The 16,247-nt window shown below is 35.5% G+C and overlaps 1 protein-coding gene across 1 annotated transcript in view; it reads left to right on the forward strand.

Moving 5' to 3' along the window:
* Positions 1–16,247, forward strand: part of Edil3 (EGF like repeats and discoidin domains 3) — a 482,626-nt gene that overhangs the window by 307,060 nt on the left and 159,319 nt on the right. The gene's annotated exons all lie outside the window — the stretch shown is intronic.

Raw genomic sequence — 16,247 nt, forward strand, 5'->3', positions numbered from 1 at the left:
CATGAATGATGAATTTGCTTAATGATATCCCTCAATCATGACATATTTGCACTTGAACTGGCTTCTTCTCATGAAGGTTAATTAGGTCAGTGAGTTGTGCATGGAGACATTATTGACAACACATAGACTATCAGTTTGTAAATGTCCCTACGTAGAAGAACAGTTCCCTAGGGCTTCCTAACTCTTTTTCCTGGCATAAGAAAATTCCAGCTTTTTATGCACATTTAACCTTTTGAGTAATCTGACAGTTTTTCTTAGAGAAGCTTCTCTGAGTTCATTCATTTTGCAAAAATCTATAGAAATTACCATGAAGCTATTAATTGTATCATTGTAGTTTTTGCTTAGTCATTTGAAAGTAATAAGCTTTATGTTCTGTGAGTTGTGGTATTTAGCTTGGAAATATTTCTAACCAATATACAGATTGTGTTCAGGAAATTGATGTGCCAACATGAGAGAGAAAATATTTTTCTAAGGCACAGTGAATACCAAATGATATATATTGAGAATTTCTCTCCTACTTCACAATGACTGACAATTCTGTGGAATACTGTTGAGGATACATTTATTTTGAATGATTAACGAAGTGGTCTTCATTGTTTTGTTTTTTCTCATTAAAAATTAATGTATATCAGGGGAAATACTAAGAAGCATTTTTAATTTGTTTTTATTGTATTTCATACAGAATATCTCAAAGAATATTAATCATCTTTATACCCCTTGTCCCCACCCCCCAGCCCCCCACCCCCGGTGGGAACCCATATACTCTGTAATCTGTGTTAAGGACCACTGTCTCAAGTCAGTGTCAGTGCAAGGCCATCCACTGAGGTCTGGTCAGCCTATCTAGAATCCCTTATTTCAGGAAGATCAGTTCTTCCTCACCTGGCAGCATTAAGTTGCCAAAATTTCTTCAGCTAATATTAGGGTCTACTGTTCATTTTTCCAGTTCTATGCTGGGTTTTTTTCTGCCTGAGTTTGCATGGGACTTGTGTACGCTGACACCATTGCCATAGAATCATATGAGCATGTTCCCAGGAACTTGTAGAACTGTTTCCATGTGGTCATGCATCTCCTCCCTAGCTCTTACAAACTAAAATTTCTTCCCATTTTAAATTAAGTCTATTCCAATCCAGCACATGCAACATACCCCCAAAGGCTATGCAGATAACATTTACTAGCTAGCACGTCACTCTTTCCATTGTGTCTTTCTTACCTTCTGTGATCCAAATCCTTCCTCTGTTCTCAATTTTCTCAGGAATAGACAATTTTTTCTCCATTTTATTTACTGCCATCAAATACCTGCATCGATAAATTGGACATGATTCATTTAGGCAATTGAATAGGCAACTAAGATTTCTTTGAATTTAACAATTCTCCAGAGAGAGAGAGAGAGGATCCTTTTCCACTATCATTGATGTAAAAGTAAGAAGCAGGTTGTCACTTATTTTAACATATGAGCAGATAACTATTTAATCCAAATTAAAACAGAAGTTTTAAAAAGAAAATTTAGACTATCATGCTACTTTTTAACACCATAAAAATGAAAGACAGACACTGTTTTATATTCTAGTTACAACTGCTCTACTCCCAAGAATATAATTACATATAGTTATTGAAATTTCACTAACTGGCTAGCCAAGTAACATGGCGACAAGGCTGCTTTTATTTCTGGATGAAATGGTTTTTTCTTAGTATTCAATTTTAACCACACAGTACAAAAAATCTGCCAAAATCATGTGTAGTAATTCATATTATTAAGTAGCCATGCTTATGAGAAACAGGTGTTTAAAACTAGCTTTCAAAATGATTGCAAGGTATAGAATCTAAATACAATTAATTGAATAATTTTGTTCACAATTACTCCAAAAATGTTTCAGTGTAGATGATAAGTTTGGATACATATTAAAATGCACATAATAGAAAGGGGAAATATGTGAGGAAAGTCTTAATTCTATGCATATAATATTTTTTGTTATTCATTTTGAAACAGAATGTTCCATTGCACAGAATGTTCCATCGCACTCTCTGATATTTCCATGTCATGTGCATTGGATAGATCGTGTGCAAAGGTGTACATTTCCTGGATTTATCACAGACTTCATTTTTCTTTTGTGAGTCTTTGCTGTTTACTAATTTTTTGTCTGATGTTATAAAGAACCAATGTTCTTTAGTGTTCATCGTTTTCATAAATCTCAAAATCTGACAATGCGAAGAATTAACTGGGTGCTGAGGAGCAATTTGTGGTATTTTTTTCCAGTATATCCTCTTTATGGTCTTGGAAATCAGAAAAAAAAAAAAAAAAAGACTTCTCATATTGACTGGAAAAAAAAACATGTGATGGAACAGAAGAGGCATAGGAGGGAACCAGGGGCTCAATTTAGTAGGAAATTGTTTGTTTATCCTTAGGCACGCATTTGAAGGACTGATGTACTGTGGATTATTTCAACAAAATTGCCAAAGATAAAATTATTCAGATATGTGAAATTGGTGTGAAAATTTTGATCACGTGAGTGTCCCTTAAAGTTGTAGGCTGGTGTAGCACAGTATTGCTGAGACATTTCCATAGGAGACCTTTGTATTTTGCCATTAAAAGGACAAGTACCTGCCAGACATAGATCTGTTTTAGAAGGAGATTATTTAATTAGCTATTTTTATTTCTAGCGAGTCTGGCAAATACTGTGGGGAATCATTTCATTTTCATTCATTACTGAAGCCATGGTTTATATTTCCCCCAGGCAATGGGTTTTATCTGACAACTTGAATGCTTTGGTGACAGAAATATCAGATGATGGATATGGTGTTAAAGCAATGCCAAGTGACATGATGCTTTGAATCTGTTTCAGAAACCTCCTATGATTAATGGTTGTGCATATGTGTATATTTATAATTCTTATTAGAGAACATTTTGCATAGAAAATATGAGTAAGTTTTTCTACTCCATTTTTATTTCTCTGACAAGAGATGGATGGATGTAAACATGTCTGAACTTATGGCATATATTTAAACCCTGGGTTTCTAGCTATTTACAGTAAAGCCCATCTCACAAATCCATGCATTTTTATCTTAGTTCTGTTTTACTACAGCAAAACAACAGGAAGTGTCACTATTCATTGAAAGCATATTGGCTGCCATAGATGGTACTACATGTTCCCTCTGTATTATTCCTCACCTGTTGAACAAACCAATAAAGTGAGTGATATGCTCCTGGAACACAGATGATTATTCTATTTGTGCACATACTTTGTGTTATATCAGTATCATCTAGCCCCTTTAAAAATAAAAATATTATATTCTTACCCAAAGACATTCTGATTTAATTGATGTGAGATGTGTCCTGGAGATGGGACTTTTAAAAGTTCACAGTAAAACTTAGAAACTGGATTACTCTGGAGCTTCTGAAACATTAAGCAAATTTCCAAAGGTCACATATGCCTTAGGAATTCAAAGCCAAACCTTTCTGGCTTTGCATAACAGAAAGACAAATCTTCAGTGAAGTAGGACACATGTTATATTCCAAGCTCTGTTCAGAGTACACATTTTTGGAACTGTATTTCTCTTTGTGCCCTCAACCTAAATTAGAACAAAGGGCTATTACCAGTAGAAAGCTTGCCAAAACTCAACAAGGTGCTTACATACACCATAAATTATTACTAATTCATATTATCTTGGATATTACTCACATTTCTATGATTTATGACATAGTTATGTACTGCAAAATCTCTGCAAAGTGAGTGTTTTTGTTTTCTTTTCATATTTTCAGCTTTGGTTTAAGTTTTTAAATTATCATGATGCCACGCATATATTGTCACAACCCTGCCTGAATAACGTATACTTCCCAAATTTGATTCATCTGTTCTATAGCTAAAGAAAATATGGGGATTTGAAAAAAAATATTCAGCTGTTGATATGTTTTCTTATTAATATACAGTAAATTTTGTATTCTTGGTTTTCTCTGCATAATTTTATGAAGTTTATCTTTCCTTCATTTATTTTATTTATGTATTTTTTTGAGACAGGGTCATACTGTAGCAGTGACTTGCCTGAAACTCATGATGTAGATAGCGCTAGCCTCCAACTCACAGAGTTCCACCTACCTCTGCTTCTCTGGTTCTGAGAACAAAGGCATGCAATACCACATTCGGCTATCTTTCCTTTATAATGAAAACATTAACTATGTTTTATTACCATTGAGTTAGAATATACTGTGCTTAACATTTTTAAAAATACACATATTAGTTTGAGAATTTCGTACAATGTATTTTGATCATATTCAGACCACTCCCTTTGTTCTCACCCATCTTATGACTCCCCCAACTTCATATCCTCTATTTTTTTTCTTTATCTCTAAAAGGCCTTTTAAATTTAATGTGTATTTCCCAAGTACTCTTGGATGTGGATCTACCCACTGAAGCCTGGCCAATAGACCAGGTGTCATACCAGTAAGGAAAACGAGTCTCCCTTGCCCAGCATCTATCAATTGCCAATAGGTCTTCAGATAATGCTAGGGCTTCCTGAAAGAACATGTGGCTATAGACAGGTCATAGGGAAAAATCTACCACTATCATGTTGCTAAATATATATAATATTAAACTGATTCATGATGATTTATTGTTACATCTGTAGATTAGTGCATCTCTCAACTCTCTCCAGAGAAGCTTCTTGCAGAAGATGGCGATTAAAACAGAGACCAGAAACTGGTCAGCATGCAGATAAGAGATTGAGGAGTACCCAGCCCTAAATGGGACATCTATATCATACCCTCTTCTCCCAATGACTATGGATCATTAAAGGAAGAGGGAGTAAAGCCAGAGGTGATAGATTAATTCAAGGAAATTGCATTATCCAGATACTGCAGTATTTTTTTTTCCTCACCAACTTTTAAGCATCAGACTGAAAAACTTATTTCTAAGTAAGGCAAGTCACTCTTTGTTTAGGATTTCCTAGAATTGAAATTAATAATGCTGGTTTTATTTTGTATTAATAATCATTTTCTGCTTATTGCTTGATGGCCCTACCTGATTCCCAATTGGTGCTGTAAATAAACACATGGATTTGAATTAGCCAGCATGTGTAGGATATGTTTCTGGAGAACCTTTACTTTCTGTGATTCCACAGTGAAATAAACAGAGAATTTTTGTCATTAGAAGATATTTAAAGCCAGGTATGGATTATGCCTGTAATCAAATCATGTGGGATGTTGAGGTAAGAGGAACTGGAGTTGAAGGGTACATAAAGAAAACCTGCCTCAAACAAAACAAACAAAAGGAAAAAGAAACCCTTTAAGGGAAATATTCAAATTATTTGACAAACTTCAAAATTTACAATTTAAGAAATATGTTTTAATATGCTCATAATAGTCTATTTATTTACTTAATCATTAGGTTAAATTATATAGCAATAACACATTCTGCTGCAGTGTTCAGAAAACAACTATTAGTTCCATTATGTATATTTTGTTGAGCATAGTTAATACTACATCTTCATTACCACAAATGATGACTTAAATCCAGATTTGAGATCTTTAATCCCTTTGCTTGTTGCATTTCTAAGCTGCTTTACAGTTCTACCTGAATAAATAAATAATCAGCCAGATTTTTAGCATTAAAGCCAATAGTGGGCCCAGACTCTGAGAACCACCTTCCTTCATATCTGTCTCAGAATTGTACTCCCCAGCCAGGACTCATCCCTCATTTGTTCTTTTTTTGTATTTTCCAAGTGCTGGGATTAAAAGCGTGGGCAACCAATTCTGGCTTTCATCCATAATTTTATTCAAACAGTCTCTTCAGCACGAAGTACAGAAAGAAGCACAAGCTTGTCTCCACCCTTAATAAAGAATATTCCCCTTTGACCCTTGGATCTAAAATATCTCATACACCCAATGTCAAGCATACTTCTCAATTCTTATGGGTTCCAATAAGAATATAAATATGCTGCTTTCAGTGTTTTGATGTGCTAATCCAACCACTGCCCCCACATTCATTCACGATATTGAGTGGGGGTCAAGGTATGGTCTTGAGGGATAAATGTCAAGTGCTCAGGGCATAAAAACACATGACTCAGAGAACTTGTTTAAATTATAAACAGAAGCTTTTGGTGCAAGGTTAAGAAGCCATTAGTCCAGATTCCGTCCATATTGTAAGACATTCCTATAGGTTGTCTAAAACGTATGTCTGTACACTTACATGTAAGTAATTCTGGCACAAAGTCTAGAGGTTTCTTCTTTCTCTCAATATTGCCCAACAAAGTATGTAGTCTGGATTCACATAACATCAAGATCTACTTTATTACTACAAATAATAAATCTGAAAAAATCAGAAGTCAGATTTTCTGTTTCACTAGGCTGTTTCATATTCATTACATTATAAAACAGATCTGCTGTGAATCTCTGCTGAATGAGAGATAATGTATGAAAAGCTGGCGTCACTTAGAGAAATTCATAATAAAACTGTTACTCTATTAAATTCCCCTAGAATGTTCTTTTTTATAAAACTAGAAAGGCACTCGCTGTTTTAGAAATTTTACGTTTACTACACTCAAAATTCCACATTGACTTCTTTCTTTCAGGACTACCAAAGCCATTGTAAATACAGTACGCAAAACCCTTATTGGTACTGTCTTCTGTTGGAATGTTCAATTTGTTTGAAGAATTTATCTTCTGTCTCAGCTGTATTCTAGGAAATGAGGCTGCTAGTGCGTGTGTGTGTGTGTGTGTGTGTGTGTGTGTGTGTGTGTTATTAAAATATAAAAGAAGGAAATGTGTGACCACTACAGAGCGAGAAGGAGAACTGTGATCAACTTACAGAGCAGACCTTGAGAACACGTAAGAGTATTCTGAGTTCCCTGGCCTGAGTTTGCTGCTTAGTAGCAGAGTATTTACCTGACACACAAGACACCTTGGGGTCAGTCCCCGGTAGAACAAATGAGACAAAACAACTGAAAGCTTTTTCGTTACTTCAATCAGCCGGAAGAATTCTCTGACTATAAAGGCAATAATCATTTTTCTTCTAAATTAAGCAAACATTATTTTATATTTTAAAGACAGAATGCATGATATAGATGTTTCTAGAACCCAAATGAGCCAATCATTACCTGAACATTTTCCACTCTGGAACGATTTTCATAACTTGTTTCATGACTTTCAAAAGTGTTCTAGTATTCAAGAGTTCATATTGCCAAGCTTTACTATCTGAACTAGCTACTTGGGTGAACTTTTGGATGTCTTTTGACTTCTAGAACACTGAGACATCATGTGTCCTGAGAAAACATCCAGTGTAAAGAAAACTATGAAAATTCTATGCAGAAAAAAAAAAAAAGGCTAGATAGAATCATTGCATTGGGGACTATGATTTATCTCACAAATAAATGCCATTGCCTAGCATGCCAATAATGTTGCTTTATGACCAGACTTCAGAGGCAAAACCTTGTAGCACTTATCCTGATGCGCATCTGAGAAGAAGCTTTAAAGATGTAAATAACTTTAAAGTATGAAAATGTGTCTTCAGCCTAGCACTGCTCACTGCTGAAACATTTTCATTCAGTGTTCAGCTGGTGCTGCTCCCAGCAACTGAGTCCTTCCTTTAGTCTCATACCCATTGTTGGCGCTTTTCTGTTCAGATGTGTTTTGCAAGAAAGCAAGCATAAGTATACATCTACAGGTTCTTTAGCAGGATTTTTTTCTATTCAGACAAATATTTTCTCAAACTACGTTACCTCCTTAGCTGGCAGAAGATGGATAGTGCTGTCTGAGTGCTATCCTTAGTGCAAGGTTGCTGAAATCTTGCCTGGCTGCAAAAGTGCATGTAGCACCTCAAAAGCCCATATTCTCTTTTGTTTTAAAGGAACCAGTCTTAAGCAAATTAATCCACCCTTTACAATCACAGTGTCCTCCTGTAGCATTCTGTACTGTGGTAGGACTTTAATAATAAGATTGTGCTGAGTTTTGTGAATTATTACAATAAGAATTTGGGTTTTTAAGTACTAAGGTATACACAATCATCTACTTCAATTACACTGTGCTGCTTCATCTCTGCTCAAACAACGAGCTTTGGGAAATATTAATGGATGACTTCCTGATATAACCTAACTTATTTACAGACTTAACTTTTTTCCTGAATTAGATCAGTTATTTGAAGCAGATAATATATCATAATATATTTGGTTGGGAAAAGACAGGTGAAAAAAAACATATTGCTACTTTACAGGAAAAGCAGCTAGGTGGCTGATAATTGAATTCATAACATTATGAATGTAGATTTCATCCAAAATTGACAAATTTTTTCCTCTAATAGTTGAGTCTTATGTTTTTATATTCTAGCATACTGGGAAAACATGCTTAAAATTTTTTGACACACAGTCTGATGAATGCTTAGAGTGATAATATCTATATTCAGACTAATTCAGTTTTAAGAAAGAAAAAGTAGTAATTCCAAAAAGCTATGATTAGTTTCAATTTATTTCAGTTCTCTAAAGTGAAATCTGCAAATTTGTTAAGGCACTGTGCTAAGTGCTTAGGTAGCAAACATCATGCAAAAGGCAAGATTTCTGTATTTAAGAAGTTCGTGCTCTAATAGAACAAATAGTACAAATAGTACAAATGAGTACATTTCCTATTCTTTCCAATATGGGAAAACAATTCAGTATGATTCCCAATAGAATGGAAGGCAAAGCTCCCATGGGCTCATATCCTAGAACACAACTTCCATGACTATACATGAAATTATCATGTATCACAACTGAGCTGCCTGTCTTATACCCAGAGGTAGCCTTTTCTTTAAGGTGTATAGGCATTTTATATGCAATCCAAATAAGCTTTATTTTTAAAATAAAAAAATACTTTTGATGATCTTTAAAGTTAATGGTTTCCTTAAGGTATAACGGTATGTGAAGTTGGTTGCTTGGTACAAAGAAGCAGTCTTTGTGTGTGAAGCAAAGAAAATGTTGCAGAATTGGACTTTCAGTATAGGACCTTTAGGAATGACTATTCTGAGAATCATAACTAGAGGCAGAGAAGCAAAGACTCCATACAAACTGTGGGTACAGAGCTAACTGCCTGTGCTTCTCCTTCACAACCTCACCTTGTTTCCTGGGGATCCTTTCCGTCTCTGCTCTGTCCTCTGGCAGAGCCAAAGAAGTGTTCAAGCCTTTTCCCTGCGGATAGTCTCCTTCATATATCTTTAAACTTTCTGTTTTCAATGCTTCCCTTGTCCTGTTTCTCCTGACACTACTTCCTAAAACCAAAAAAATGAGAGAAATCAGATCAAAGGCATGGGGATACGGTGACAAAACTCATCAGAAATAAATTTTCTCCGTTCCTTTAACCCTCAGGCCACAGTGGAAGGAACAGCAGAATGGATCCTTTCTTACCAGTTTAAAACCTAGTCTCAAGGCAACTAACAGAATGAACTCTAGGAATAAATGAAAGCTGTGGTCCAAGTGGCACAGAGGGAAGCTTGCATTTGAATCAGCATTAATTTCTGCAGAACTGGGGGGTCAAGACTAATCCATTCGCCAGTCATCATGCTCAGCACAATTAGGAGGCTATGCTAAGCACTGCAGAGGACAGACCCGTGTAAGATGAGATGCTCAGAGAAAGGGAGGACTGGAGATGTTTAAAAGAGATTTGTTCCTTACATGGCTTTAATTTGAAATCCTTTCATTTTGAAGATGTCTGGATATTGAGATAGAGCCAACGAAAGCAGTACATTCCTCTTACAAATTCAGCCATGCATCTCACTTATTTGAAAGCCTAATCAGCACACTAAGGAGCAAGATGTGAGACATCTTGAGGAGGGCCGCCGCTTACTTGTCAGCTGCAAGATCAATAAAATGCAGATGCCATTCTTTGCCACACTCCAGAGAATGAGCTTGCAGAGTGAGTAAGACTTCACTCGAGCTATTGTACTCACATTAGACATAGCTCTGGGGAGGGCACTTGATGCTTGGTCCCAGCTGGTCCAGCTGCTCTTGTTCAACCTGCCAGGTGACATCATTCAGTTGCTCAGTGCTAATCTGAACAGTAGGCCTGGGGTCTGGGGGCATTTCCAGTCCACTCACAACCAGGCAGTGCAGTTATTTAAAGTGACTATGTAAATGATGCCTAAAAGCTTCTAGCCCTCACTGTTGAGTGTATTCATTAATTTAGGCTTATTGTTAGATCTGACAAAAGCAAGCACAGAACCAAGTATACATAAATAAAACTTCATAGCCGGTAAATATAAACTGCTGCCTAATGCTACTGCAGTCTATATTCAATAGCCAGTTCAGCACTGATCATGTTGCTTCTATTGAGGTAATGATGGCATTTCAGAAATACTTAGTAATGCTATCTGACAGCGTATTGAAATAGAAATCCTCTCCACTCTAAATTCCTTGGAGATCTCCCTCCTCACTGATAATATAAACAAATTTTAAAGAAGGTCTGTACCTATGTACTCTTCAGAAATTAGAGATGAGAACAACTTTTAAACGTAAATGAATTTCACAAATAAAATTTTACAATTTCACCTAATACTAATAACTTAACCTTTTATTTAGATTTTTTAAAAGTTCCCTGTATGCATGTTTATTAAAAGTCTATAAATTTGAATTTTTTTGGTTAGATACAAGGAGAAATAATCCTTGCCTGCAAAGTTCCACTTTCATTTGTTGATGCCATGGACACGGACGCACACAATAATAACAGATGATTTGGAGGGGTCATGGACATGCTTGGTGTATTAAAACAGGTTTTCCTTTTCAGTTCTGTCCCTACAGCCTAGGTGATGGGAAAGTAGTTCACTAGGGTCAGTGAGACAAAGCAGGTCCCTCCATATTGATAAATTTCAACATTAGGTTCAATGGTTTTATATGTTAAACACATTTTACTCTTCCAATTTAAAGAGAGAAGTATCTTTGCTCTCTGTGGCTTTTGAAACTCAGATACTTTGCTTTCTTCTTCCACTCTTTAGCTTATCATCATTAGTTCTACCAAACTTTATTTATCCATAAACATTTTTGAACTCTTTCTCTTCTCTATCCTTCTTTTTACATGGACAATTGCTGCTGTGATTTGGTCATAATTTTGTCCTCTGTTATAAAATTGCCCTTAATGCTATAGTGGGAATGGTCTATAGGAAATGAAAATGTGGTCACAGTTAAAATATTTCAAAATTTCTCTGCCACTGATACTAGCAAGCTCTTCATCAAAACATTCTATCGCTATTTCTTTACACAATCTCATTTATTTATGTATTTATCTATTTATTTATTTTTATCCATTCATTCATCCATCTATTCATTTTTTTTTTGTTTTGTTTTGGTTTGGTTTTGTTTTTGTTTGTTTGAGTCAAGATCTCTCCTAACTGTAGCCCTATCTGTACTGGAACTCACTATGTAGATCAGCCTGGACTGAACTCATCATCCTTCTGTCTCAGCTGCTTTAGTCCTGGGTTTACAGGCAGAGCCACTGTATTTTGCCCTGCTATATTTGATGTCATTTTTTGTTTTATGGGTTTTTTTTGAGACACAATATTTCTGCAATGGAACATGGAACTCATTACATAGATTTGACTGGTCATAGAGACCCTCTTGCCTCTGTCTCCTGAGTGCTAGAATTAAAAGAGTGTACCACCACACTTCATTTTACATGGTCTCTTACCCATCCCTCTACAAATGTATGCTGGCCTAGAGATACCAAATTACTTATGCTTCCCTCATCATATCCACCTATCTCCTTTCCCTCCTGTCTGTGATAGCTTCTGATTTTTTCCAGAAAGTACTTCCCTAAACCCCAGGTTGGATTAAGATTCCCTCTTCAATTCCCTCAACAAATTCTGTACTTCAGAATCACTCCACTGGCTAGAACATATGAAATATCATTTCTGTTTCTCTCCTACATTGAACCAAATGCTCCCTGAGGAAAACAGAACTGTAAAGGTATCAAGGTAGCCTGATACTGCATCCCATTCAGAGACTGTGTTTAGTGTTTCCTTCCAGAAAATCTATCTCTGATTATCTGATGCACTAACACTATATTTCCAATCTTTTCTGTTTTCTTCATGACCCTCGTCATTTTGTGGTATTTTCTTATTATTATTTATTTTTTTATAATACCTCTCCACACTAAAATATTAATTCCTTCAAAGCAAGACATTCCCTGATCTGTTCATCTCCTTGTATGGCTCCTGTGTAGAACTTAATGAATATGTGTTTTCAAAAGTGATTTAGATTAATGGTGGGTGGATGAACTTACAGATAAGGACATAATACAAGTTCAGTAAATCATCGACTTGAATTGGCCTGTCCATATTAGATGAGCACTATGAAGACCAAAGACAATCTCAAGTTAATACTGTAGCACTTCAGGGGATTCTAGTATCAGGTAGTCACTCCAGACCCTTAAATTTACTTCTGTGACTCACTGTCATAACCTGTCACTTACTGTTTTAATGTGTCCTTATTTGTTAACACTTCTACATCCTAAAATCAGATAGATATTCTTCACAATCTGTTCATGTTAATTATACTATCTCCTGCTCAGAGAAAGAGACTCCTCCAAGTACTGTAATAGCAGAAAAAAAATATATGTATATCTCAAACTTTAGAGACTCACTGATGACTTCACTCTGAATTCCATACTAATTTTACAGGATTTACATTTTTGCTCCACATTTGCTCATTTATGAAATAGTGCAATTTTTTTCTTTTAAGTATTACATTGAAATAATGTATCCCTGGTGTGGTGGTGCATGCCTTTAATCCCAGTAATCTGGAGGCAGAGACAAGTGGATCTCTATGAGTTCAAGGCCAGCCTGGTCTACATAGTGAGTTCCAGGCCAGCTGGGGTTACATGGAGACCCTGTCTCAAAATAAAAAAAAAAAAGGAAGAAAAGAAAAAAATAATAATATATGAAACTCAAGTAAGTGTACTCCTCAAACACCACAGTTCTCATATATTAACCATTTTTCAGTTATTATTGTATATTTCTATTCTAGTTTACTGCTAGAAATAGTAATGTAAATATCATATCTTTCTTTTAACCAACTTTCTATATATTTCTTAAAGTCACACAATCTTAGGTGTTATGGACATTTGGATACTGAATTGCCAATCTTTCTTAGATTTTATAACTGATGGTTTTAATAGGGGATCAGGAAGAAGATAGTGCAGGTTAAAGGAAACTAGATTTTTGAACCTTTTATGATGGTGATCATCCATTTAGTTGTCCACTTGCTTAGTGAAGGAAAACCACTGTGCAATAACTTGCTGGTATGGAAAAAATATAAAGGTTGTATCTGTTCATTAACTTACAGTTTGCCAAAAATGCCGTAGTAACAATGTTCAGCACCTATTTATTGAGTGCTCCTGTGTTAAAGGCACTGCGCGCATCCAAAGATAAAGCGGTGAAACAGACCTGGAGATGATCCAATAGGGCTATAAGGCCAGGATCACAATAAGAGTCCTCTCAAAAAAACCTTTCAAGTGACTTTATACAACCATGCTATTTTTTTTTTAAAGAATTCTAGTTACAGAGAAAATCATACTTTACCTTTAGTGCCTTCACAACTGATGAATTAGATGTTCTTATAACATAAATTTAAAGAAAAAATAATCAAGGATCACTAGCCAGTAGGAAGCAAGCTCATATCTCATGGATTCAGTCTGTGACTATAGATCCCTCACAGATGAGTTTACAGTGGTGATATTTTTCTGAGCATATGTAGGTGATGTAAAAGCTTGTTTAAAAAAAACAACACTATGAATATGAGGACTGGTGAAAGCAATGCTTGAAATCTTGACAAAATAAAAATTATCTAACTGGACAAGAGAGATGACTCAGCAGTTAAAACCACTTTCTGCTCTTGCAGAGGACCCTGGTTCAGTATTTAGCACATACATGGTGGCTAACAACCTTCCTTAACTCCAGTTCCAGGGGATCCAACACCCTCTTCTGTCCTCCACAGACATTGCACACACATGGTTACTTAAATACATGTATGCCAAACACATAGACACATAAAATAAAAATAGATTAATTTAAAAATTTAAAGGGGATGGGATGCAGATATGGCCCAACAGTTAAGATTACTGGATGCTCTTGCAGAGGACCCTGTTTTGATTCTTAGCATTTACCTGTAGTAACTGCAGTTCCATGGAATCTTCTGCCTCTCCTGAACTCCATGAGCATTGTCCACAAACATTGCCCATTCATACATGTATGCAAATACTCATATACGAAAATGTTAAAAAAATAGATACCTGATTTAAAAATATATTTTAGACGTGAAGCCCTCTATAAATATAACATGCCACTATATATTTTCAAAGATTGTTGTCAGATAAATAAGTATGCAATTCTAATGATACTTTAACAAAAATTAGGGTACATATGGAAAGAAAATTTTTCCAAAAATATTGTTTGAATCAGTCTTTGAGCCCCAGTCCCTGAGTCACCCTTGAGGACGCTCCAGATTTCTCTTGGTGTCCTAATGCTTCCTGATGCTCAGTGCCCAGCCAGTCTTTTACCCACAGCTGTCTACTACAGGCTATTTCCAATGAGAAAAAGAAATGTTTTTCAGTTTTTGTTTGCATAAGACAGGATCTCTTGCAGCTCAGAATGACTTCAAACTCTCTGTACAGCTTTAAAATGACCTTGAACTTCTAATCTACCTTGTTCTACCCTCTTGGTACTGGGATTACCAGCATGCATCACCACATGGTGTTTATGTAGTATTGGAATGGAACCTCGGGCTTCCTTCATGCCAGGTCAGCACTCCACCAACTGTGCTACATCGTTAACTCCAGGAACAGTATCTTATCATTTTCCCAGCTGTCCAGTATCCTCACTCTTTTCACCCCACTGTTGATGCAATTAATGTGGAGAGTTGCTTTATGCTGATTGAAAATTATATGTATTTGATGATTCGCTGAGAAATTTCAGGAGGACCATTACTAATATCCAAGGGATTGCTTATAATTATCATAAAAAGAAAATAATGAATACATTTAAACAGAAAATTGCCTTCAATTGTGCTATATTTGAACATCCAAAATACAGGGAAATGTATTCAGCTATAAATGTCAGCTCCTGGTAGAGACTGGACCAGCTAAACACGGTCAGCCCTAAGTTCATAAAAGATATTTTCTAAGAATGAGAAAAATTTCTCTCCAGCCAGATCCCCTGGCACAAGCTTAAAAAATCTAACAACTTGTGTGCTAAAATTTATGGGTTCTTCCTTAGCTTGGACAAGTGTAACTGTTTCTTACAATAAGCTAAAAGGGTCTAAATAATATAACAATAAATGAAAATCGTTCAATTTTTATTCAGCTTATATGATAATGCAAACGTTCACAACTGTAACACAAACGTATTTACTGATGTGTTGCTACTTAAAGGAAACTTGGTAGTTTAAGAGTACCAATGAAATGGCCTTACTGAAGAGTGTGTCTTGAAATCTAATCTCTCTTTTTAAAGAGCCACAAACTGTTTGATTCAATATAAGGTCTTTAAATGTACATTTCAAAATGGCATTGAGTTTTTACTATGGCTATCATGCAGGCTAATTGATCAAGCCTAGCGTTGCAGCTCTGCCAGTCTATTTAGTGGCCTAAAATAAACTAAATAAATAAAAGATGTCCTAGGCGTCTACATCTTTGTATCCACCCTGCCTTCTATATCTTCATATCCAACTATTGCAGAAAGGAAAGGCAAGGTTCCTTAAGGATAATTTAACGGTTATTTTTTTAAAGTTCCTGCAGTTTTCAAAATCTAACCAAGAGTGTTCATGAAAGTTTTGTAGTACTTTTATGAAGTCTGTAAAGCTCTTGAGGCTTAAAATGGGAAAGAAGACAAAAATCTGAAGAATCAACATTTGAGGTTTTAGATGTTAAGTGTTTAGGAGTATGAAAAGCAATTTACTATCTGTAGCTCCTAGCACTATAAATTTAAGAATGAGTGAACGAATACTTATTCTAGATTATCTTCAAACATGTCAAACAGTTTTAAATATGTACCTAGAAATACCATATTATCTAGATATATCAGTTCAGAAGAATGATTTTTAATTGTTAATTGCAAAGAAGCCATGTTCACTTAATCAGTCTCATCTTTACAAATAGAATCTGAGAAGGATTATTGTTTAGCCACTTTTGTATCCTCTTTGTGGGAAATGTTTACAGCTTTTAAAACCCTCAGAAAAATGTTAAAAATATTTTAAAAACATGTTTATTAAAATGAAAGTACAGTTGTCAATGAGAAATATCTTCTACCCTT

This window comes from Nannospalax galili, unplaced genomic scaffold, assembly GCF_000622305.1.
Source record: "Nannospalax galili isolate Female #2095 unplaced genomic scaffold, S.galili_v1.0 scaffold45, whole genome shotgun sequence".
NCBI classification, from domain to species: domain Eukaryota; kingdom Metazoa; phylum Chordata; class Mammalia; order Rodentia; family Spalacidae; genus Nannospalax; species Nannospalax galili.